This window comes from Herpailurus yagouaroundi, unplaced genomic scaffold, assembly GCF_014898765.1.
Source record: "Herpailurus yagouaroundi ecotype Mexico unplaced genomic scaffold, PumYag 166, whole genome shotgun sequence".
Classification (NCBI taxonomy): Eukaryota; Metazoa; Chordata; class Mammalia; order Carnivora; family Felidae; genus Herpailurus; species Herpailurus yagouaroundi.
The window spans coordinates 30,274,359-30,299,312 of record NW_024412407.1 but is presented as its reverse complement, the minus strand read 5'-3'; the positions used below and the strand labels follow the sequence as shown (position 1 = coordinate 30,299,312).

Here is a 24,954-nt window from a genome sequence, read left to right as displayed (position 1 = left end):
AAGAAGAAGAAGAAGAAGAAGAAGAAGAAGAAGAAGAAGAAGAAGAAAGAAAGCAAGCCTGTCTCTTTAATTCCCCACCCAAGCTTGGTGGGAAAGCCAAAGAACATGAGAAAATTATAGAATCCATTGTTTCAAATATTCATTTTTTTAGGTTTATTTATTTGTTTATTTGAGAGAGAGAGAGAGAGAGAGAGAGAGAGAGTTAGTGAGCATGAACCGGAGGGGTACAGAGAGAGAGGGCGAGACAGAGAATCCCAAGCAATCTCTGCACTGTCAGAGCAGAGCCTGACATGGGGCTTGATCTCATGAATCATGAGATCATGACCTGAGCCAATATCAAAAGTCTGATACTTACCTATCAGTGGGAAGGCCTTTCACTTCCACTTTCTAGAATCCTGCTTACCTTTTTTAAAATACTTCTTCTGGCCTTGGCTCGGATATATGTAATTTCTGACCTAATTTTCACTTTCTTGCCCATAGTTCATCTGTCTTCAAAATTTGTCCATACTTGAACTAAATTATTAATCAATCCATCTATTAGCTTTCACCTTCGGCAAGTCTCCTAAGTTCTCCTTCATGTGGCTTTTGTGAGTACAGACAACTCTGGTAAGACCAAAACCTCTCTTGGCTTTCAATCTAATAGACTCAGTTTTTTGACATTTTTAAGGCCTCTATTTCATAGATCAATAAGACTTGGAAAACAAATTGAAAGCATTAATGTCATTTCAAATTGACAACTTGCCTGTTCAAAAGAAAGTATCTGATCTGTGGGTGGAAATGTGTTAAGGAGTTTACAGAGAATATGCTGATAAAGTTGACTTTTTCACAGCAGGGCAGTCTCAATGGTGTCCTGCATTTGATAAAATGACCCCTCAGATAATAGAAGACCCAACAAAAAATTGTAGTAGTTAAAACTTTGAAGTGCAAATTCTCAGCATCCACCAATGATAACCAAATAAATTGAAAAAAGTTTCTTAACCTTTTTTTGTGTTGTGACTTCTTCATCTATAAAATATGCATAATAATAACGAATCAGGCAAGTAGCTGATGGAGGGATAAACAAATTCATGCACAGAGTAAACACTCAGTAAGTGCCACCTTGTTATGATTTCACTGTTCCTTTTGAAATCAGAAACATTTTGATTCTGCAAATCTCCAGCTCCTATCTACAAATCTCTCCAGTCTGAGAGATTGTTCCTGTCCTTCATTCTCTTAGCAAAGAATGTTGTATCAAAAGATATCAAAGAATGTTGAATGTTGTATCAATTCCTCAATTACAAACAAACATTCACTCTAGGTTCTGGAGTCTGAGCCTAACTATAGAATCTACTCATATATTGAAAATAGCAGATGACACATCTGTATTATCTGTCCCAGAGGATGCAAAGTATAGTTAAGTGCAACTCTAGCTGGCTTTGTTGTGATAAAGGCTCTGTGCCATTGAGTTACAATCTTGAACCAAGATTATACCTGGAAAGATGATTTCCTCTGTGTTAGTGGTCTTAACACTGGAGTGCACCTAAACTCCTTAAAGTCTTGTTAAATGCAGCTTCCAGGACCACTCTAAAACCTACTAAATAAGAATTTCTGTGGGGCTATGCTTCAAGAAAATGCATTTTAACATGTACCCTAAGTAACTTTGAAGCAGATGGCAGTTGGTTACAACAGGATTGGAAAACCCTTCTCAAGTGCTATAACTAAAGGCCCAAGTGAGATAACTACAGAAGCCTAATGAACCTATTCACCCAGTCAACCCAATGTAATGTGAGATCAGTCCACCACTTACACACGCATGCCAATTTCCAAAGTAGTATCTGTCCAAGTATATTCTGTGGCCATTGCCATGGAAGATAATGCACATGGTGCAAGAAGCATGATGTTCCTCAGTTGTATTTCACAGAGTGAACATGAAGTTTAAGCCATGCCCTATAGAATGGGGAGCCAATTTGCATATTTGAATGTTTGAGGAACTGAAAACTTATACTCCTTAATATTGTATATCAGGGAGGAGAATTTACACCAGATAATGTAAAAATAGACATGGAGCAGATCATAGAATGTTTTGTAGGTTAAAGTAATGATTTTGAATTGTATTTTGAGAGCTAGGGGAAGCATTTATAGATGATCACTTTTGCCGCTGTGTAGAGAGTGTGTTACAGGAGGCAAGAGTGGAAACAGAGGGATGAAACAGGTTAACATAGCAATTTAGGCAGGAAAGAACAATGGCATGATTAAAACAAAGCAACAGAAATGAAAAGAAGAGTTTGTATTCAAGATGTATGAAGACAGAATAAGCAAGAATTTAGAAATAAATTGAAAGTAATGAAAAAGGTAAAGGAAGAAATCAAGATCCTTTAAGGATTTTGAATTGGGAGAAATAGGATTTATGGTACCATCAATGGTATTTTTAAAAAAGTTGGTGAGATCTGGGAACAACTTAGACGAGATGAAGAATCAAGAACTTGATTTGGAATCTCTTAAAGTTTAGCATGTTAGATGTGAGTCAGCTTCTCAGAGGAGATGTCTGGATAAAGATGTATATTTTGAATCATCAGCATAAAAACAGAGGATCTATATAAAAGGAAATATTTCTGCCAATCCATAGAGATTTGAACTGCTTGAGAAACAACTATTGCCATTCATCTGGTTTATGTATTGTTTCTTGTAAAATTTCATTTTCAAATGAAGAGAGTTTCCGTTCTAAGAATGCTTTTGCCATCACACCAGCAGCATAAGCATAACCTGGGAACGTGTTAGAAATATAGAATTGCAGGCCCCATGCCTGCCTTATTGAATTGCTATCTACATTTGAACAAAATTCCTAGGTTATTCATTTGCACAATGAAGTACAAGATACAAGACAGTACCACTCTATGGTATGGTGGGGAAGAGGAAAAACAGTACTACTGCTATACATGGGAAGCTGCAGCCACTGACCTGCCCTCCAGGGTTTTAAAACAACTCTGATAGAACTTTAGGGGTGCCTGAGGGGCTCAGTTGGTTAAGCGTCCCACTCTTGACTTCAGCCCAGGTCATGATCTCACGGTTCATGAGACTGAACCCCACGTTGGGCTCTGTGCTGACAGTGAGAAGCCTGCTTGAGATTCTGTCTCCCTCTCTCTCTACCCGTACCGCCTTGCTTTCTATCTCTCTCAAAATAAATAAAAATAAACTTTAAAAAAATAATAAAATAAATAAAATAAAACAACTCTGATCAAACTTTAATATGCATTTGTGTATTGCTGTTGCTACACACAATTACGCAAAAGGATTCACCAACCAGTACGATAAGAAAGGCATATTCATCAAGGTCAAGAATATTTTCTTCATCTATACATCCTCAGTACCTATCTAGTATTTATATGTAATGTCAGTAGGTAGTATATCGAGGGGTAGTATATCGAGTTTTTCAACTACTCTTTTAAACTTCCATGATTCATGAAGTCAATACAAAGCCCATATGCTTCATGGCTGTTGTATCATTCTCTTTAAATTACTTTTATTATTATTCTTTAATATTATAATGTAATTTTACTTGTATAATTTTTGTGTCATTTTAATTTAAAATGCTTCCTTTCTAACTAAAAGCTACTTTAAAAAAATTTTTTAATGTTTACTTATTTTTGAGAGAGACAGAGCATGAGCAGGGGAGGGGCAAAGAGAGAGGAAGACAGAATTTGAAGCAGGCTCCAGGCTCTGAGCTGTCAGCACAGAGCCTGGCATGGGGCTTGAACTCACGAGCCACAAGATCATGACCTGAGCCGAAGTCATATGCTTAACAGATTGAGCCACCCAGGCACCTGAAGCTACTTTTTATTTTAAAACTAAATGACCATTTTGTGTGTGTGTATATGTATGAATAGTTAATACAATACATCAAAATGAGTTATAGATTAATTAAATTAAGAATATCTACAGATTTATAAAAAGCTTTTATTCATAAATAAGTGTTGTAGTCCCCCCCCCGACACCCCGCCCAAGAGGAACAGGATGTACAACCAACCAAGAATTTGGTTTTGATGTTAAAACTGATAGCACACAGCAAGGGTTTTTAAAAAGGTTTACATAATGAGGCTTTCTGGGAAGAGCAGTGAGGTTTCCAAGCAGATCCAAATGGCTTAGATGATCAGAAAAAGGAGACTACCTTGACGTTTATTATGATTACAGGGTGGAGCTGGGGTAAGGGTTCCAGTGCACATAGAGAGGGCTTGCAGTATTCAAAGTTTTCTGCTGGCACTAAATGTGGAAGCACTTTCGTGGTTACAAACCCACAAAAAAGTGTTTCGGAACTCTTGAGGTTTTATTATAATTAAAAATGTTTCTAATATTGACTCTTATCTTCTGACCTAAAGAAGCCTTTACTACTGTATTAGCAGAAGTTTATCCTAAAACCTCAGCATTACCACTGTAATGAGAAAATAGAGGTTGAAAAATTCTGAACCTACTCATGACTTTACTGTTTCTACTTTTAGAGCAGGGCTGACCTTTCTCAGGCGTTGGTTTTGAAAGGAACATTCACATGACTTTTGGAGACTTTAAAAAATTAGGAACTTTACCCTTGAGTTTGATATGATTGATGTCCATACATTTTTCACTTTATAGCCATGGTGGATGGCTATGATGAAAATTGATGTTATTTTGACAATTTGATGGTAAAAACTCTAAAGCATGTTCTTTTCTAAAAATAGCACAAAATGTCTATTCTGGAAATAGGAGCCTGGTAAATCAAATCCTGGTTACCTAAAATTATCATTTCTATTACATATTCATTTTGTGTGTGTGTGTCCGCTCTTCCTAAGATTCTGACATTTAAAAATGCATGTGAAAAAACAGTTCTTTATATATGTAAACTGACATGTGTTGAAAGAACATTGTGAAGATAGAATGTGCATTTCTTCTTTTAAAAAAAAGAGCAAGAATATTTCTGCTGTTGAAATTTTTATACTCCTCAAACCCAGTTCAAATCTACTTTGTCCTTCATATTTACCCTGGTCTATCCAGATACATTCAATCTCTCCTTTGCTTAAAGATTTCAACAAGAGAAAACAACCAGGTTCGTAGATACAGAGAACAGACTAGTGGTTTTGCCAGAAGCAGAGAATGGGCAAGTGGGTGAAATGGGTTAAAGAGTCAAAAGGTACAAACTTCTAGTTATAAAATAACTAAGTCATGGAAATGTAATATACATCATGGTGACTATAGTTAATAATGCTGTGGTACATTTTTGAAAGTCACTACAATAGTAGATCTTGAAAGACCTTATCACAAGAAAAAAATGGGTAAGTAGGTATGGGGATAGATGTTAACTAGACTTATACGGTGATAATTTCATAATATACACAAATATCAAATAATTATGTTGTATACTTGAAACTAACATAATTTTATAGATCAGTTATAACTCAAAAAGAGGATTTCACTGTGTAGCCTTCATTTATAGTATTTAAACATACTCTGCCTTGATTACTGCTTTGAATTTATTTAACTCTACTGAAGCTTCTACTACAAAACTTTAGTTTTGGCTTGAAGATAGATATATATATATATACATATATATATATATACACACACACACACATGTACACATACAAGTATACATATATACATGTATGTATATACATATATGTAAATTAAATTACAATCTTTACAAGATTAAAAAGCTATATGAGAAAGCAATATAGGGAGAAAGTATATAAATAGCTCTTTGGAACTGAGCAAAATATTTGAGGATATTTGTGTCCTCTAATGTACTGACCAAAAAGCACGCATGAAAAGGAGACTCTTGGGGTGCCTGGGTGGCTCAGTCAGTTAAGCATCTGACTTCAGCTCAGGTCATGATCTCATGGTTTGTGAGTTCGAGTCCCACGTGGGGCCCTGTGCTGACAGCTCAGAGCCTGCTTTGGATTCTGAGTCTCCCTCTCTCTATCCCTCCCTGGCTAGTGCTCTGTCTCTCTCTGTTAAAAATAAATCAATGTAAAAATAAATTTAAAAAATTATTAAAAAAAGAAAGAAAAGGAGACTCTTAATAATGAAGTAATTTTACTTAAGTAATAATTATTACTTATTAAGTAATTATTACTTAATAATGAAGTAATATGACCCATCTTGTGAAATTCTGTCAGGTACTCTCTATGTGCTTACAAAGAGTCCGTGGCAACTGGGAGAAAGGCTATGCATGGTTTCAAAATACAGAATATCGCTCACCCAGGCTGATCTTCCAACTATGACTATTAAGAATCCAACTAACAATCGCAAACAAATTTGGAGTCTGATCTGGCACACTTTCTGGCAGTACTAGCCATAACAACAGGTTGTTTTCACTATCCCTTTGCATCATGGAAGGAGTAATGATTTATCCTCAGAGTAATAGGTTCATATACCAGATCAGATTTGCTTTCCTAGCTGGAATGTTTTGGTCAGAACCACTATTCTTGCTTTATCTATTATTTTGACATTCCACATATCATAGGAAATTCATTTCATGGCAAACATATGGAGGGAGAACCTATCGGAGGTTCAATTATAACATCATTTGGGATATACAAACTACACATTTGGGAGGCTATCCTATAATATATGGTACATTCCTCAAAGCAGAGGCCCAGTAACAAAGGAACAGATAAGAAATCCACTTTCCTATACCTGTAAACTTCATCAGTTGGTTAGGTTTTAGTTCCTAAAAGAGAACTAGAGAGTTTCTACTAAGGCACAGTCACGATTCTATTAAATTGGAAACTGAAACAGCCCCTGACCATTTTGGGCTCTCAAGGCAGATTTAGGAAGGCAAACAAAGTAAGGGATCATTGTAGTGAATGATTCTAAGTCCTCAGATGAGCCACTATTACTCAGTGAGGATAAGGAACATATATTTGAAAACCAGAAGTTACCACTGATGCGCTGCTTAGTAGTCCTTGTATGAGAATGCTAGTACATTGGAAATATTTAAATGCCAACTTGATAGACACATGACCACCAAGGATTCAATCTATGCAAATCTGCAGGTTTCTCCATCACCTCATCAGCAGAAGAATTTTGTCTAGCTGAGATACTGATGGAAGGTAATCCTCAATCACAAGCACTAAATGTAAGTATTTTGGTTTTAGTAATTAAAACCTTGATTAGCAAAAAAAAAAAAAAAAAATTATTGTCCATCATTTAAAACAATTTTGTAATGTTTATTTATTTTTGAGAGACAGAAGGAGACAGAGCCATGAGTGGGAGAGGAGCAGAGAGAGAGGAAGACACAGAATCCAAAGCAGGCTCCAGGCTCTGAGCTGTCAGCACAGAGCCCAACGTGGGGCTCAAACTCAAAAACCATGAGATCATGACCTGAGCCGAAGTTGAACGCTTAACCAATTGAGCCACTCAGGTGGCCGTATTGTCTGTCTTTTTATCCACAATTTTTTTCATGTATTTTAGTGGTGATGAAATATTTTGCCACCAGAGGATTGGGTATATAATTATGTATATATAGCCATCTAATTATTTACGAGGTTTTTTTTTTTAACTTCCACTACTCTATTCATTTGGAATTTTATGCAGTTTGAAGTATTTACATCTCTCTTCAATAATTAATTAATAAGGGTGCCTGGGTGGCTCTGTCGGTTAAATGTCTGCCTCTTGATTTCAGCTCAGGTCATGATCTCACAGTTCGTGAGTTCGAGCCCCAGAGCCCCATGTTGGGCTCTGTGTTCTGTCAGCATGGAGCCTGATTGGAATTCTCTCTCCCTCTCTCTCTGCCCCTACCCCACTCATGCTCTCTCTCTCACTCTCTCTCAAAATAAATAAATAAACTTAAAAAATAATTAATTAATAATTCTACTGTTATTATTTGATTTTAAATTTATTTATTTTAATTATTACATATAAGGAATGATTTCTCAAATGGTTTGAAATATAAGTTTCATTATTTACCAACTTATTTTGTGTGAGGCAAAATAAACACATTATTTCAACTGCTAGCAACAGAAATTTCTTTTAGTATAGAACTCCTTTTTAAAATTTTTTATTTTAAGTAAACTGCGTGCCACATGTGGGGCTGGAACCACAATCCTGTGATCAAGAGTCACATGCTCGGGGCGCCTGGGTGGCGCAGTCGGTTAAGCGTCCGACTTCAGCCAGGTCACGATCTCGCGGTCCGCGGGTTCGAGCCCCGCGTCGGGCTCTGGGCTCTGGGCTCTGGGCTCAGAGCCCAGAGCCTGGAGCCTGTTTCCTGTCTCCCTCTCTCTCTCTGCCCCTCCCCCGTTCATGCTCTGTCTCCCTCCGTCCCAAAAAAAAAAAAAAATAAAAAAAAAAAAAAATTAAAAAAAAAAAAAAAAAAAAAAGAGTCACATGCTCTACCAACTGAGCCAGCCAGGCACTCCTAGCACTTTCTTTAAGGAGGAACATTTTGACAATTGCTTAGGGATGGAATATGATTCTTTAAAATCATGGGGCAAGATGTATATGCTCCAAAGACATAAGCTCAAAAAGGGGGAGCAGAATTCCTAAAGAAGAGGATACTAAAAAAAAAAAAAAAGGAAGAGGAGAATGTCAATACAGAGCAAGTCCTAGGTGAAACATTAGGATAGGTGGCCAGGTGGCAGAAGGACTTTGAAGAATGGAGATTTCCTCCCTGTTTTTATTCAACAAATATTTATTGAATTCTTCTGGCAAAGACATTTACTTGAGTCCCTTAGGTATTAGGTGACAACACCCTCATAAATTTTATATTTTGGTAGGAGAGAAAGACAAGAAATACAAAGTTAAGGGAATATAAAAATTTCTAACACCGATATTGAGAAAATAAAACACTTAAAGAACATAATGAAGAATGTGCTTGATATGGAAATTGAGATAGGATGGCTAGTTAAGACAATCTAAAATATTTCGATTGCTGTTACATAAAAATTATACTATCTGCAAACTTGTGTGTTCTGTTAAAAGTCTATTGTTTCAAAGAACAAAGATGACTTCCCTCAGTAGGCTAATATGGAAAGGAACTCCGAGGCTGAAGCATGAGATATAAGCCAGTGGAACTGAGAGGCCAGCAATGGACTCACAGCTAGACAGTAGCAAAAAGAGGGGCTTCTGGGTGGCTCAGTCCCTTGAGCATCCAACTTTTGATTTCAGCTCAGAATTCAGCCCCATGTCAGGCTCTGCACTGAGCCCCCTCTCCCTCCGCCCCTCTCCCTCACTTGCGCGCACTCTCTCTCTCTAAATAAATAAATAAATAAATAAATAAATAAATAAATGAAACAAAAAAAAAAGATAGTAGCAAAAAGAGGGATGACCTCAGCTAGCATGTAACATACATTTATATACCTATACTTTGTATTCGATCTCATTTATTTTTCACCCATTCTTATAGCAATATTGAACTCTATTCATTTAGGCAGCATTATAATTTATTGATAATAGGTGTCCAACATTTGAGTTCTTTTGAAACATTTTTTGGGGGCGCCTGGGTGGCTCAGTCAGTTGAGCGACTGACTTCGGCTCAGGTCACGATTTCACAGTTTGTGAGTTCGAGCCCCGCGTCAGGCTCTGTGCTGACAGCTGGGAGCCTGGAGCCTGCTTCAGATTCTGTGTCTCCCTCTCTCTCTGCCCCTCCCCCACTCATGCTCTGTTTCTGTTTCAGAAATAAACATTAAAAAAAAAAATTAAAAAAAAAAAAAGAAACATTTTTTGTTTTTTTTAATATTGAAATAATTTGTCAGATTTTAAAAAACTTTTATTTGACTGTGATGTGCATCTGTTTTTCACATAATGATGGGTGGACTGAAGTTGGTATAATATAAAATGGTATAGAAGATAATATAAAATAATATAATATTATATTCAGAACCAGAAACTGAACTTCAATATTTTTTCCCATAACCTAGTCATATCATCAGAGATAGGAGGAAAAATAATATCAAAAATTAAAATAAGAAATGATAAATATAATTATCATCATAATGTATTGCAAAAAGGAAAATGTGTAGAAGTAAGGAAAACTCAAATTCAGGAAATTTTTGTCATTTACCTTTCTCTCAGTGCCCCAAAGTCACAATAATGAACATGTCTATACCGTTTATCAAGTTTTACATTACATTTTACTCCAGAATTAAAATATTTTTAGAACCACTATAGGAAGCACATAGAATATTATCCTTAATATTTTACATTTTATATCACCTCTTCTTCACCTGTTTCACATGCACAGAGGAATGAAACTATTCAGTGAAAATCTAAAAGAATGAATTGTTGTGTGGCAGTGTGTTTCCTAAGAGCAATTACATTTTAAGAAGAATAAAAACAATTATATTTATTTGTTTTCTGTATACTTCCTTTCTTTCTTCATGTACAGGTTATTCTGGACTAGTGTTATGACCCCTTTTAAGAAGTTCCATAATGGTAGCTGCTTGTTGTTTTTTTCTTTTTAATATTTTATTTATTTCTGAGGGCTGGGGGGGGGGAGAGGGAGGGAGGAGAGGCAGAGAGAGAGGGAGATAAAATCTGAAGCAGGCTCCAGGCTCTGAGCTGTCAGCACAGAACCCAACTCGGGGCTCAAACTCACAAACTGTGAGATCATAACCTGAGTGGAAGTTGGACGCTTAACCAACTGAGCAACCCAGGCCCCCTGGTAGCTACTTGTTCTGATAAGAATTATATTTCAAATATGGATGAGCCTAAATTAATACGATATGGTTGTAAGGAGAAATTATTAATTTTAGTCACCTGACCTATTTAATTACCATTAGTTTCCTAGGCATTGAACTAATAATTATTCTTATTAACCCTTCTCACATTTGCATACATTTTGAAGGAATTCTGAAAACAAGAAGTATGCTATATAATTCATAGGATCACAGGACATTAAAATGTAATGTTTTAAATGTTGCCATTAAAATTTAGTTTGAATCTTAAAAGTTACTTGAATTAATAATAAAAATAACTGAAACAAACATAATATGGTTAGTAAATGGCTTGGCATATAGTAAATGCTCAGTAAATGGTAGCAATTATAAATAATTTAGAAAGGGAAATAATGCTCTTGTCCCTGGATATGTGATTGTTCATAATCATATGTAGTTTGCAGCTGTGTTCTTAAATTGCAACAAAGTTTAGAACCATTTAAAATGTAAAATCTCATTAGTAAGACACAGACTCAGTAGATGTTAAAAGCTACATTAGAAAGTTAATAAGTAATATAAGTAATGTTCTTCTTAAGAATACTTAGAAAACTTTATGGTATTATTGGTTAGTCTTTTCATTGGCTTGAAATTTATTTCTCCAACTCAAGAAAGATTATCCATCCATTCATTCATTTAATGTTTATTCAGTGACTCCAACATGACAGTGTTCAGTGTGGATGATATGAGTTGGTCTGCCTGAACTAGCCTTTTCTTAATCATGAATGTCCATCAAAATAACCCAATTCTCTCTTACTCTTGATCTATGCCTCCTTCTTCATTCCTTCCTTATTGCTTTCTCACCTCTTTTCCTCTAAACCTTCACTGGTAAAGAATAGATTTTGGTAACATCAAGTGTGCTTCCTTCAGAATATCATCTATAGTCTCTGAGTTTTCCCAGAGTGACTGAACTACAAATTGGGATCACACATTTGATAAATTAATTAAATGATGTGTAAGTTTTTCCAATTAAAAGCCAGAGTAGGTCAACAGTTTATCACAATCCAAGACATATCTTTCTCACTTTTTTTTCCTTTCAAGTTGCACATGCCCTGTGCAAATTTGCCATTTCTCTTGTTCATTCTATTCCTCTCTTATGTTGCTCATTAAAATGTTACATTTTATACCCAATATTGTTCACACTCTACAAGGTTTTTATCACTTGGGTAAAAGCAATCTACTTGATGCACAGCTGGTTTCCAGTATGATCTAATTGCTTTTGTGATACATCTCAGACACCTAATGCCACACAGAACATTGCTGCGCTTTTTCACATAAGTAAATTAAATTACTTGCAGATGAACTTGTTTTATAACATGTACCTGGAAAAAGTTTCAGCTCATTTAGTGAAATGTCTAACATCAAATTTCATTGAAAATGTGCCTGCATTCAGTGTATCTTTTATCTCTGATTTATTTTGGTTTCTTACCACATATTTCTAAACCATAAATTGTTTATAAATATTGATGCTATTTTTTCATTCCAAATTTTATGCCTTTATATTAATGATTTCTTTTTATTTTCAACTCCAATATACTAATCAAATTTATAATTAAAGAAGTTTAACTGAGCTGTATTTTGTTTGTTTTGCATGATTATTTAACTGCTACTAAAATAAACCATATCACTTAAAGACTATGACCCACATTTCTGAAAATCAGCTAGTTGGTTTTAATTTTACATCTCTGCACCATTTTTAAGGGATCGAATTTTGTCAACTTGCATTAGATTATGTTTATTTTAACTTTCAAATAAAAAGATTTCTAGCTTAATACCATATGTTCATTAAATGTTTGCATCATTTTATATGTAAGTGAACATTTTTCCAGTTTTATTTTATGAGGCAAAGGGTAAAAATACATAGGCAGAGAGTAGCAAAGAAAACAATATAATTGCTCTACTAAAAGTTTAACATTATTACTTTCATTTTTCATTTTAGAAATTGAGATTTTGGTAAAAATAATCATGTTTACTACACCTATTACTTTGTATTATCTTCGTCTAATGAAATATTGAGCAGAAGCATGGGTTGGATGGAACTGGTAGCAGAGGGACATTTTGTAGGCAAAATAAAATCAAATCACTAAAAAGCATTTATTCCTAATTATTTAAGATTTGAGAACTTTACATTTGTAGAAATTTTTAAATCATGATGTATAAATACTATTATCTTTCACCCAAGTATAACTAGGCATGTATTTTATATGATTATTCAATTCTATCAATGCATGTATATGAAACGTTTGCTTACAGTTTACAAAAAGTGGTGACTATTTATGGGAACTGCATATTTTTTGTATTTGCAGCATAAAATCACTAAATAAGCTTTTAAAGTTCTAAGATGTGTAAAAATGCCTGAACTGTGTGTAACAATAGAATAAATTAGATACTAATGAGTATTGGAAGCAATCAAATAGTCTGGGGGACTAAAATGGAAATATAATGACAAAGATGGATTAAGAATATTGATGAGAGAGAAGCACAATTAGAAATTAGATAATAAAAGCAAACTGCCATAGGACTAATCAAGTAGATGTATCACTTGGAAAAAAGTTCAATAGGGTGTAATCACCATGAAATGGTATAAAATATATGTGGTACATTTGTGCAGTCTGAATTTAAAGATATTTGGACAAAGTTTAGAAACACTAAATACATATGCAAAATGTAGTCATGATTGAAAGAATTCAATCAAACCACATTCTAAAACTATTTTAAGAATTGCTCTATTTCAAGAATTGCTTATGAGAGATACACGAGAAGCAAAAACTATAGAGAACATATATGAGAAAAACAACTTAGAAAAGAATCCATATCAATACATGTCAAGATTAAACCATGCCCTGAAAATAACCCTTTTGTGTCAAATACAAAGACAGATTATTAACACAGTTTAAAATCAGCTAAAAATGGCATACACTTCCTAGTATATAACTAGTTATAATTTATGGAAACAGAAAATATGGGCTAACTAAAGTAAAGGTACATTCAGCATAAAGCAAACATTACTCCATATGGATAAACTCATCTCTTCTGAAGTTTCCCATAAGACCGCAAAGGAATTAATGAGTGTCATCATCTACACTGCCTTGTACCGATTACATTTCATTGTAAGTTATATTCACGATTGGTAACTGTTTTACAAAATATTTTTTAATTTATTTTAATGTTTATTTATTTATCTTGAGAGAGAGAGAGAGAGAGAGAGCAAGCAGGGAAGGGGCAGAGAGAGAGAGGAAGAGAATCCCAAGTAGGCTCCATGCTCTCCGCGCAGAACCTGAGGTGGGGCTTGAACTCACAAACTGTGAGATCATGACTGACCAAAACCAGGAGTTGGTCTCTTAACTAACTGAGCCACCCAGGTGCCCCTATATTTTATTATTTTAATGTTTATTTTTATTTATTTATTTTGAGCAAGAGAGTGTGTGAGCAGAGGAGGGGCACAGAGAGAGAGGGAGAGAATCCCAACTAGGCTCCATGTTCAGCACAGAGCCTGATGAGGGGCTCGATTCTGCTACCAGGAGCTCATGACCTGAGCTGATACCGAGTGGGAGACTCAACTGACTGAGCCATCCAGGTGCCCCACACAAAATATTTTAAGTCAAGTAGCTGAATGTTTAATTGCCTTCTAGAGAAGTCTAGCATTGATCTTATTATGAATTTATGACAGTTGTGATATAGTATTTTTTTTCAATTTTTATTCAATAAAAATGATTTGGGGGCCTGGGTGGCTCAGTTAGTTAAGTGTATGACTTCTGCTCAGGTCATTATCTTGCAGTCTGTGAGTTGGAGCCCTGTGCTGGGCTGTGTGCTGACAGCTCAGAGCCTTGAGCCTGCTTCAGATTCTGTGTCTCCCTCACTCTCTGCCCCTCCCCCATTCATGCTTTGTCTCTCTCTGTCTCTCAAAAATGAAATAAAATAAAAAATGATTCAAGAGCTTAATATATAATGGTATAAGTTATTTATCATGCCAATATGAGCAAGAAAGTTTAAAAAAAGACAAAAACCTAAGAACTGAATTATGGCCAGACAAGAAAATTACGATTACGAAGCCAAATAATATTTTTGTTTCTGTGTAATGCAACTGTAATATGTAGCAAACTAGAAATAAAAATACCATCCTAAAATTTTAAGATGTATGATATGTAGCTGGAGAAATAACACTTACACATAAAAAAAGACCAGAGGGACTCCTGGGTGGCTCAGTTGGCTAAGCGTCTGACTTCAGCTCAGGTCATGATCTCGAGGTTTGTGGGTTGGAACCCCGTGTCGGGCTCTGCGCTGACAGCTTGAAGCCTGGAGCCTGCTTCACATTCTGTGTCTCCCTCTCTCTCTGCACCACCCTGGCTTGCACTTTGTCTCTCTCAAAAATAAATAAACATTACAAAAAAAAAATACCGGAAACTCCATGGCACAGGATCTATAACTGCAGTTAAACGGTGATAAACATAAATGCAAGCGTGTGTGTGTGTGTGTGTGTGTGTGTGTGTGTGTGTGTACGCGTGTGCATGTTGTGTTAAAGAGGTTTCAGGAAAGCCTTCCTGGAGTTGGTACTTGAAATGAGTGGCTTTATTTACCTGCAGGGGAGAGTAAAAGTTACAAAGTTCTGAAATTGAGGCAGTGAAGACAAGGCATTGGACTATGACGCAGTACAGTATGTCTGGGCACAATCAAATTTGTGTTGTTGAAAGGAAGGAAAGAAAGGGAGTTGTTCAAAATGAGACTGGTGAGACTGGCAAGACGACTCATTTAAGGGCTGAACGAACGGAATCCCATTTGAGGAGCTTAGAATTTAGAAGGATTGGTGAGGCATTTATCATTTTCATAATGGGAGTAGTATGCTTGCTTATATTTACTTTTTAGGTTCACATTTTTGTCATGAGTGTGGAAAATAAATCTAACACTTCTGTTTTCAGTTATATGGCAGGATAGAATTACCCAAACAATTTTCTCTCTTGATACAACTACAATATCAGATAAAATACACTAAAAATAATTATCTTTAAATGCTGCTAACTGAGCGAAAGCAACACTTTTGAAAGGGAAACTAGGACAAAACCCAGAGATAAATGAATGCTAACGACAGCTTAACCCTTGAATGGAATTGTCAAACAACTGGGGCACCGAGGTGCTGCCTAGGCTCAGAGCACTGGATACAAATGTCTGGCCTCCACTTCTGTGTATAATGTTCAAGCCACTGCCTGAAACTAACCAAACCTTAGTTGAGTAACACTTGGAAAAGCAGAGAAAGAATAAATGATTTGATGGCACTGGAAAGCAAAAACAGACCCAGAAAATTGAGAGACTGTGATCCTCGATTCAAAAGAAATACTCAAGGTAGACATTTACCTAACTTTGTCTGTGAGGCCTTTCCAGTTTGCTGCCTTACCATGGATTAGGGCCCCAACAGAAAGAAGTGGTCTTACTGGTCTGAGAAGAAGACAGGTTGGAAATCACAGTTGCCAGCGGATTTAGAAATTGGAAGGCAAAATCCTGATGCAAAAGGAACAAAATCTTGGTATTTGGAAATGACATTAAGTAACTGTATTTGACACATCCCTGAAATCTACGGAACAAAGACTCGGCTGGACCCCACAAAGTGATTAGGAGTGAAACGGAAGCCAGCTGTGGGGTCCGCCTGCAGCCTGTCAGGGGGGTTAGCTTATGGTAGACCTTGCTCATATTTGGATCTTGTGGAAGGTTGTCAAGGGGTTATTTTTGAAGGGCTTTCCAATAGGGGACACATCCTCAGCATGAAGAACAGTATCTATCATTGGTAGACATCGAATGATAGAAGTAGGTTATTGTAAGTGCCTTCTGGAGGACCTGCATCATCCTTTAAAAGAAAGCTGCAAGAATGTTTCTGACACTAAAGTATTCCTAACAATCTGAAAACGTCTCAAAAAAACCCAACACTGGAAAGTACCAATATCTAATTGCAGGGAAGGTTATTGAGGGGATGTGACTGCCGGTGGACTCATGAGCTGAACTCAGTAATCGGAGGCTCCTCATCCCAACCTGTCCTTGGAATGTGGCTTCTGTGTGCCTTCCCCACTCCCAGAAGCTGACCCAAGGATAAAGCCTTGAGATAGTGATGTGGGGTTAAAAGCATGTTGTCAGTATATGAGACTGAAACAAAGTAAGGCCTCTATATAAACTTTTAAGATTTGGCAGGTGGGTGCAGAGATCTATTCATTTTGCTGCTGCCTAAAACAAGCCTCATCTGGATGCTCCTTTGCTTATTAAACCTGCCACCTACAAATCTCAGGTGGCCTGCCTTTTTCTTCTGTCTCTCCCTCCCCTCCACGTGCAGGGACTGTTTCACATTTTATCCAGGAAGCTCCCAAGAGGGTTGTGAACCAACAAGGCAATTGAGTTAGGCTTTTTCTATTCCTTACTTTTCCAATCCCCAATCTCTTCTGACTCTGCTTGGACTTTGTCATGTAAAATCCCACTGCTATGTGATTTCCATGCTAGAGATGCCACATGTTAGCTCTCTAGGCAATAGCCAGGTGAGCTTTTAGCCAACAGCCAGCATCAGTGTCCAGCCCTGTAAGTTCTTGGTTATCTAGCGCTTTTATCCATCTTCAAGGACTGCAGCCTCAGCAACCATCTCACTATGTCCCCTGAGATACTTGAAACAAGAACAATATGGAAATGGGGTGCCTAGGTGGCTCACTTGTTTAAGTGTCTGACTTCGGCTCAGGTCATGATCTCAGGGTTCATGGGTTCAAGCCCCACATCGGACTCTGTACTGACAGCTCAGAGCCTAGAACCTGCTTCAGATTCTGTGTCTCCCTCTCTCTCTGCCCCTTCCCCACTCTCTCTCAAACATAAACAAACATTCAAAAAATTAAAAAAAAAAAAAACAGTACAGATAGGTCACGCCCAAATTCCTGGCAAACAAAATCATGAGCAAAATAAAAATTGTTTTTTAATCACTTATTGTGGGGTAATTTTTTATATGTCAGTAGTAATTAAAACAAGAAAGTTATGATCATTTAAATTACCCAGCAAATATTCACTTTCATGGATGTTGGATTTAGACTTATGATTTGCTTTGGCCAAAAGAAAATTCCTGAAATGGGCTTGTACACTGGACTTGCCTTCTTGTAGTTTTGATATTGTGATGAGAAGAAACTTGTGACCTTTGATATCTGGGTGCAGAATGAACACATGAAGGGCAGAACTGAGCCTGGGGTTAACAGCAAGAATCCAAGCCCAGGCAGGCATATAGCCTGAAACATAGTTATACAGCTGAGCCAAGACCAGCAGAACTACCTCAACTGAGCTGCAGGTATTAAACATTTACTATGCAGATATTATGGCTCTGAGAACAATATATATGTGTATCATTTATGGTAGAAGTGAAAATCAGAGGTGAGGAGACTATGATTCAGCTCAGATAACCAATAACTGAATTTGCATAGCACAACAGTACTGATTAAGAGCGTGGGATTTGGGGAGGGACCTGAAATAGCTGTAGTTACATCTAGAAAAACTGTAATATCTTTTTTGAAACAGAGGAGAAAAAAAGCAGTGGTTCCAGAGTGTGAGACAGCTATATAAGAAGGTTAGTTTTCTAGGGTAAGACTGTATAGAGTGCATAGGATCACAAGAAAGTATTACCATACATTTTAAACTTCTCAGGTACAGACTTTAAAATTTATAGAAAGCAAAATAAGCTGAAGACTATCCCAGGTTGACTACAGCTACATATGTCACAAGGAGCTTCTATCTCATCTTCCCACTGGAAAAATGTACTGTGGTTGTAACACAGAAACATGGAGCAAGGTCCCATTCATACTAACTTCCCTTCCCTTCCCTTCCCCTCCCATCACATCTTATAATTACCCAGCACTGAATTTTTAAATTTACCTTTAAACAATCACAACTGTATTGTCTTCACTCTCATTAAGAGATTGTAATTTTGTCCTTTGAAAGGGTGATTTGGCCTTAAGAACAATTTGAATTTTTCTTCTTAAACAGATCTCAAGAGAGAACAATTTGAATTTTTCTTCTTAAACAGGTCTCGAGATTTTCCTATGCTAGGAAATATCACACCTTCTATTAAATATGAATTATGATCTGGATGACCCACTTATAAATGTTAGTGTTCAGCTTTCATTTGCAAGAGCTCAAAGAAAGCTGCCCTCTGACTAATCAAAACTCACTTATACCACTAAATATGCTGATTGTTTTACCTTGATTTTGCATTTCAGTTTTCATAGTAATGCCACATGAATATTATGTATAAATTTTAGGGCCTCTTACATTAATAGGAAATACAAGATAATTGGTTTGGTTTTGTTGAAATAAGTAGATTTTGCCTAACATGGTCTCTTCCAGCCCCAAATTTCCTACTACCCAACTTCCTTTTAACTTAATATTTGGGTGTAATTATCATAAAAATACACATGGAAGAAATTTAGTGAAAATTTAGTCCTATCATCAAGCTGCCTTAAATTATATTCAGATAAGTATGGAAGAGTCACAGAAAAAGAGAGAGAGAGAGAGAGAGAGAGATGGTTCTATGATGACAGTAAAGTTGGTTTCAGAATGTGTTAATATTTATTATTGTGAAAGCTTGTGATCATTTAATTAATTTGCCTTATCTATTGCCTTAAATTCTTAAAAAGACAACCATATTAATCCAGACTAATAATCACTTCAGAATTTTAAGTCTATTGATTCTTTTTCCTTCTAAAATCTCTTCAATAAGATCTGTCCCTAGAGAATTCTATAAAAGGGAAAATGATGTCTTTGCAGCCTTGGCTCTCTCGGACACTTGGCAGTTTAATGACTCATTGTACTTATAAATGTTCCTGATTAAGCTCTTTTATTTTTATTCTGTAATTTAATTTATATCATTACATTTCACACAGAATTTTCTCATTCCAGCTACCTGATTCACACATCATTAAATGTCTACTTACGCCATTGATAGTCTCTTATAAACATCAAGTATGTTTTCTCTACTTGGCCTTTGATGATCTTTTGTAATAGATCTCTTCTTTCAAATGGACAGAGGTGATTTTTCATATGTAAGACACCTGTAACATAGTGTGTGAAATCACTTAACTTAAAATCAAACTTCAATTGCATATATGCTGATACTGAAAAATAACTATGACAAAATGATAATGCTAAAAATTAATTGTCTCCCCTGGATTTAGTTTTCCCTAGATCTTGGACATATTAATAATATTGAAGCAGTTCTTTGCTTACCAGGCTCTGACTTTCCTACAACATAGTGTGAAATTTTAGATCAGACGTACAACTGAGTATATAAATATGTATATAATTTACACTGAAGCCTAAGCTGTAATAGATATGAAATTCTAATGTAAATTGTCAATTCAAAATATAATCTTCCAAAATATAATTATCAGAACTGTTTCTAGATTTCTTGATTCCCCTCACCAACTTCGAGAATATAAAATAACTAAGTGGAAGAATCACAAGGAAATTTTCCTTGATAGGGGCTTTTGCTTCCTTCTGAGCCTTCTCCCTTGTCAAGTGGAGACATGAGGCCTCTCTCCCTTTAAGCCATAGGAGGCTTCCCTGGTATGTCTTAGTTAGAAATACGTTCCCTGAGATTTGCAGACATGGGAGACTGAGATCTGGCTAATGTCTGATAAAGTCAAAGTCACCTTTGAACTGGGATATGACCCTTATATGGAAAATATAGAGACCAAGGAAAAAGCTGATAGATTGTTTTGGGGCAGATCTAAGGATCTGCCTTGAGATAGGTTTGCAGTCAGAGTTTTGTTTTTGGTTTTTTTCTTAATTTTTAACCTCTTTATTTTAGAAAGAGACAAAGCATGTGAGCAGAGGAGAGGGGCAGATGAGAGAGAAAGAGAGAGAGGCAGAGAGAGCGAGAATCTTAAGCAGGCTCCAGGCTCAGCACAGAGCCCAGTATGGGGCTTGATCCCATGACCCCGGGATTATGACCTGAGCTAAAATCAAGAGTTGGGTGCACTCAAGGTTTTCAGACATGACTTGCACAAATGTTTTCTAGAGATGAGGGTTGCATATAACTGGGGACCACAAAGAACCTGGAGGTATAATTGCTGATATTCTGGGAGTCATAAACGGTTATCCATCGGGGAACATCAGGAGGGAAAGACGGCAAAATCTGCCAAAGACTCCCAGAGACAGTCAGTTTTAACCAGATGCCAGGGGTGGTAAGCTGGAAAGGATCCACAAATAAAGATTATCCAATTACCTTAAATCTTCTCCCTCCCTCTTACCTGGAATATAATAGAAGGCAAAATTTAAGCCAGCTGTGGAAAGTCTGGGATAACTCTGAGGCAAGAAGGGCAAATCTCAAGTCAAGTTTGATGTTTTTATTTTTGTAAAGAGCTTGAAATTCCAAATACTAAATTAAGAAAGTATTTGAAGATTAAAATGTCTTGGGAATGCAAACTGGTGCAGCCACTCTGGAGAACAGTATGGAGGTTCCTCAAGAAACTAAAAATAGAACTACTCTGTGATCAAGCAGTTACATGATGGTATTTACCCAAACGATACAAAAATACAGATTCAAAGTGTACGTACACCCCAATGTTTATAGCAACATTATCAACAATAACCAAACTACAAGAGAACCCAAAAGTCCATCGATTGATGAATGTATAAAGAAAAAGTGGTATATATACAGAATGGAATATTAGTCAGCCATCAAAAAGAATGAAATCTTGCCATTTGCAATGATGTGGGTGGAGCTAGAATGTATTATGCTAAGCAATAATAGCCAATCAGAGAAAGACAAGTACCATATGATTTCATCCATATGTGTAATTTAATAAAGAAAAGAGATGAACATATGGGGTAGGGAGAGAAGAGGAGGGAAACAAACCCCAAAAGACTCTTAATGATATAGAACAAGCTATAGGTTGAGGGAGGGAGGGGGTAGGAGATGGGCTCGATGGGTGGTAGGTACTAAGGAGGACACCTGTGAAGAGCACTGGGTGTTGTGAGTGATGAATCACTGAATTCTATGCCTGAAACCAATATTGTACTGTATGTCAACTAAAATTTAAATTAAAAAAAAAAGAGTAAGAAATAAAGAAAATTAAAATGTCTTGAAAGACTTACCTGTAAACAAGCAGGAAAAACAGGAGACCAACCAAAGCATTCATACAGGGCCAGGGAATTTTTACCCCAACTTGGTGCATTTACAAAGAATGATGGCTGACAAAAAAACACAAAAAACAAAACAAAAACAAAAACAAACAACAGGGACGTTATTATGTTATGAATTTCGCTTATTTGGAGTGAAGATGACATAATTTTTGTAAAGAAATGTACTTTGACTGGAAATAAATTGTACTTTCTTAAAAATAATAACATTTTGTTTCTAAAATATGATCCTAAAATTAACTAATTGCTTATATAACAAGGTTCCCAAAATTGTATTGGTTGAAACTTATTTAAATATATGTCAGGGCTTGAATTTAACTGGAATTTCAACCCAGAATAAATAATATTAATTAGCTGTTTCTAAATTTTTTTTCAACAAGTATAAAACATCTCTGTGTGTATACTTTCCTCAATTAAGCCTAGCATGATACCTGACAAAATATATCACTCATAAATGGTGACTGATTCACCTGGAGGAGGCAATCTGTTAGTTTTGAATAATCACACATTCAAATTAATACAAAGTCACATTTCTAGTTTACCTATATACTACAAAAAAGGTTATCATTACCTCCAACATCAGTAGACAAAAATCAAAACTCAGAAAGTTTAGTTTCCCCAAATCACACTGCCAGCAAAGCCAGGAGTGGAAATTGTTCTGTTTGACTCCAAAGCCTGCGCTCTTTCCACTACATTTTATCCCTCATAATGAGCAAAAATAATTCAGTAACATACCTGCATATCTTTCTCATGTAATTATTTAAAACCAAATCGAGTTATCAATATATAACTGAACTAAGTCATTTTGCAAAGCTTTGATAAAACAAAACAAAGCAAAACAAAAACACTAAAATCTCTCAGTACTAAAATCTCTGTACTGATCTGGTTCTTTGAAACAAAAACAAGTATTGATCTGCATGGTCTGTTAGAAAACTAGGAAAATTCTGAAGCTAATTTGTCTTAAAATGTTTACAATAGAAAGCATCCATTCATTGATATTTGCATTCAATGATTCATCAGACATTTGTTGGGCCAACGTTGCCCAGTACTGCTTTGCAGGCCTGGGAGACTGATCCATGAACAAGACTATTCTTTTATGTAACTTACATTTTAGGTGGTTATTAAATTTACTAAAAGGCTTCCATGTAATAGGCATTTTTCTAAACAGAAAATAATTTTTAAATCTGTTTTGAAGCAGATATTTATATTAAGATTGAAACAAGGGGTGCCTGGATGGCTCAGTCCCTTAAGTGTCCGATCGGCTCAGGTCTGATCTTACCGTTCGTGAGTTCAAGCCCTGCGTCTGGCTCTGTGCTGACAGCTCAGAGCCTGGACCCCGATTCAGATTCTGTGTCTCCCTCTCTCTCTGACCCTCTCCTGCTCACACTCTTGTGTCTCTCTCAAAAATAAACATTTATTTATTAAAAATTTTAAACATCTTTTTTAAAAGATTGAGACAAAACTGCTTATTCATTGGCTAAATACATGTCTTACTGACTGAGAGACAAGTACTAAAAAAGTAGTATTATTATATTATTAATAGATATAAAAATAACCTTTAATACCTTTAGCAGCAATATCTTAAAACACCACAAGATGGTGACATTACTCTATAAGAACAAGACTGGTTCAATAGTATGAATATTTTTCAGTTTTCTAAAGCAAAAATTGAAGTTTTTTTTTTTTACGGTTTTAAAAGCAAAGATGAGATTTCAAGAATACATAACTGTTGAAATCACATTAAAGAGTGATTTTCCAAATTAATATTTTAAAAATCTCTTAGACATTTCAAATAGTAATATGAATAATGCATCAACCAGAGCTTTGGCAAACATTGAAGTTTCGCTTTTATAATTCTTGACCTAAAGTTATTGTGGCTCATCTGTTATGTTTACACACAACATTTTTTTTTTTTCTCGTGGAGTTTCACTACTTGAATTTCCCTTGGCTGACCTTGATAACAAATTGTGGAATGGTTATATGTCAAAACAACTTAAAATACCTTGATATTAAAAGAGATTGCACTGATGGTTTCTAATTATGCTAAACAGATGACTTATTTCAAGCTGATATTGATAAGTGTCAAAAGCTAAGAATTTGCACTAGCAACACACCCTAATCATACATGTCTTCCGTCTACATCAGATTTTAGGTTTTGCTCATTTATCAGATTGTCTGTTGCCAACCGTACATCCTTTTCACCCCTTACATTCTCCTCTAAATCATAGGAGAATCCCTTTCCAGTGTGGTCTTAGGTTAAGATCTAACAATGAGAGGCTCTCATTTGAGATCTCAAAGACAGAAGAAAAAGAGAAGCCCTTATTTTCCAATGGCATTTGCCAACAGGGACACAGGCAGGCAGCACATAGGAGGTTTGCAACGACTTCCGCAATGAATTCCTATAAATCCTCCACCTCCATGCTACAGGCACCTGGGACGAGCAGCTTTTCCTGATATCATTCAAGTTGATAACACCTAAGTGAGCTTCTGCAAATTACCCATTTGAGGATTGTAGGCAGCTGAGGTCATTGACTGCAATGTAATTTTTGTAACCTCTAGCAGGATTTTCCTGACCTTTACTCCCCAGACCATTTCAACAGATGTGTAAACCTCCAACTTCCTGTATTAAAACCAATATTTCTTGGAAATACACAGAGTGGTATCTGCTTTCCTGACTTGGCCCACACTGATAACACTCATATAAATTCCAAAGAAAAAAATGTGAGAACAGATCATGTGAAAGTGTGTAGCTACGTTTGAGTTACCAGCCTTAAGTACATAAGGTGACGTAACAACCTCAGAAGTACAGTTATAATAATCACAACAAACCCTCCCATTCAGAAAGAAGAAAGGGAGGCACATAGCAGTCACTGATTCATAGCAACTGTGAGTTCCTGCTGGCAAATTTTGCCAAGAGGGCTTATCTGGATGATAAAGAATGTTCCTTAGAATCTTATTGTGCTTGCTTACCAGGAAGTGCCCCCCAATCCTTGTTCTTTTGACTTCACCCTCTGCATATTCCTTTCTTTTTCTTTTTTTCTCCTCAGCCACTTCTTGCCAATAGAAATTTAGGAAATCTCAAGTCATTACACACCTTGAAGAGCCTCACTCTTAATTCAGGTTGGTTGCATTTTGACAGTATGTTGCTCTGGAA

At 36.1% G+C, this 24,954-nt stretch overlaps 1 long non-coding RNA gene across 4 annotated transcripts in view; it reads right to left on the bottom strand.

Moving 5' to 3' along the window:
- Nucleotides 1-24,954, bottom strand: part of LOC121038862 (uncharacterized) — a 122,141-nt gene that overhangs the window by 9,272 nt on the left and 87,915 nt on the right. For 3 of the 4 annotated variants that reach the window (XR_005794542.1, XR_005794543.1, XR_005794541.1), the window contains 4 exons: nucleotides 21,756-21,851; nucleotides 19,592-19,708; nucleotides 17,681-17,812; nucleotides 14,985-16,148 (listed from right to left, as the gene is read on the bottom strand). This is a non-coding gene — a long non-coding RNA (uncharacterized LOC121038862). Of the gene's footprint in view, nucleotides 1-14,984; nucleotides 16,149-17,680; nucleotides 17,813-19,591; nucleotides 19,709-21,755; nucleotides 21,852-24,954 lie in introns of those variants that run through there. The other variant, XR_005794544.1, reaches the window with a different exon arrangement.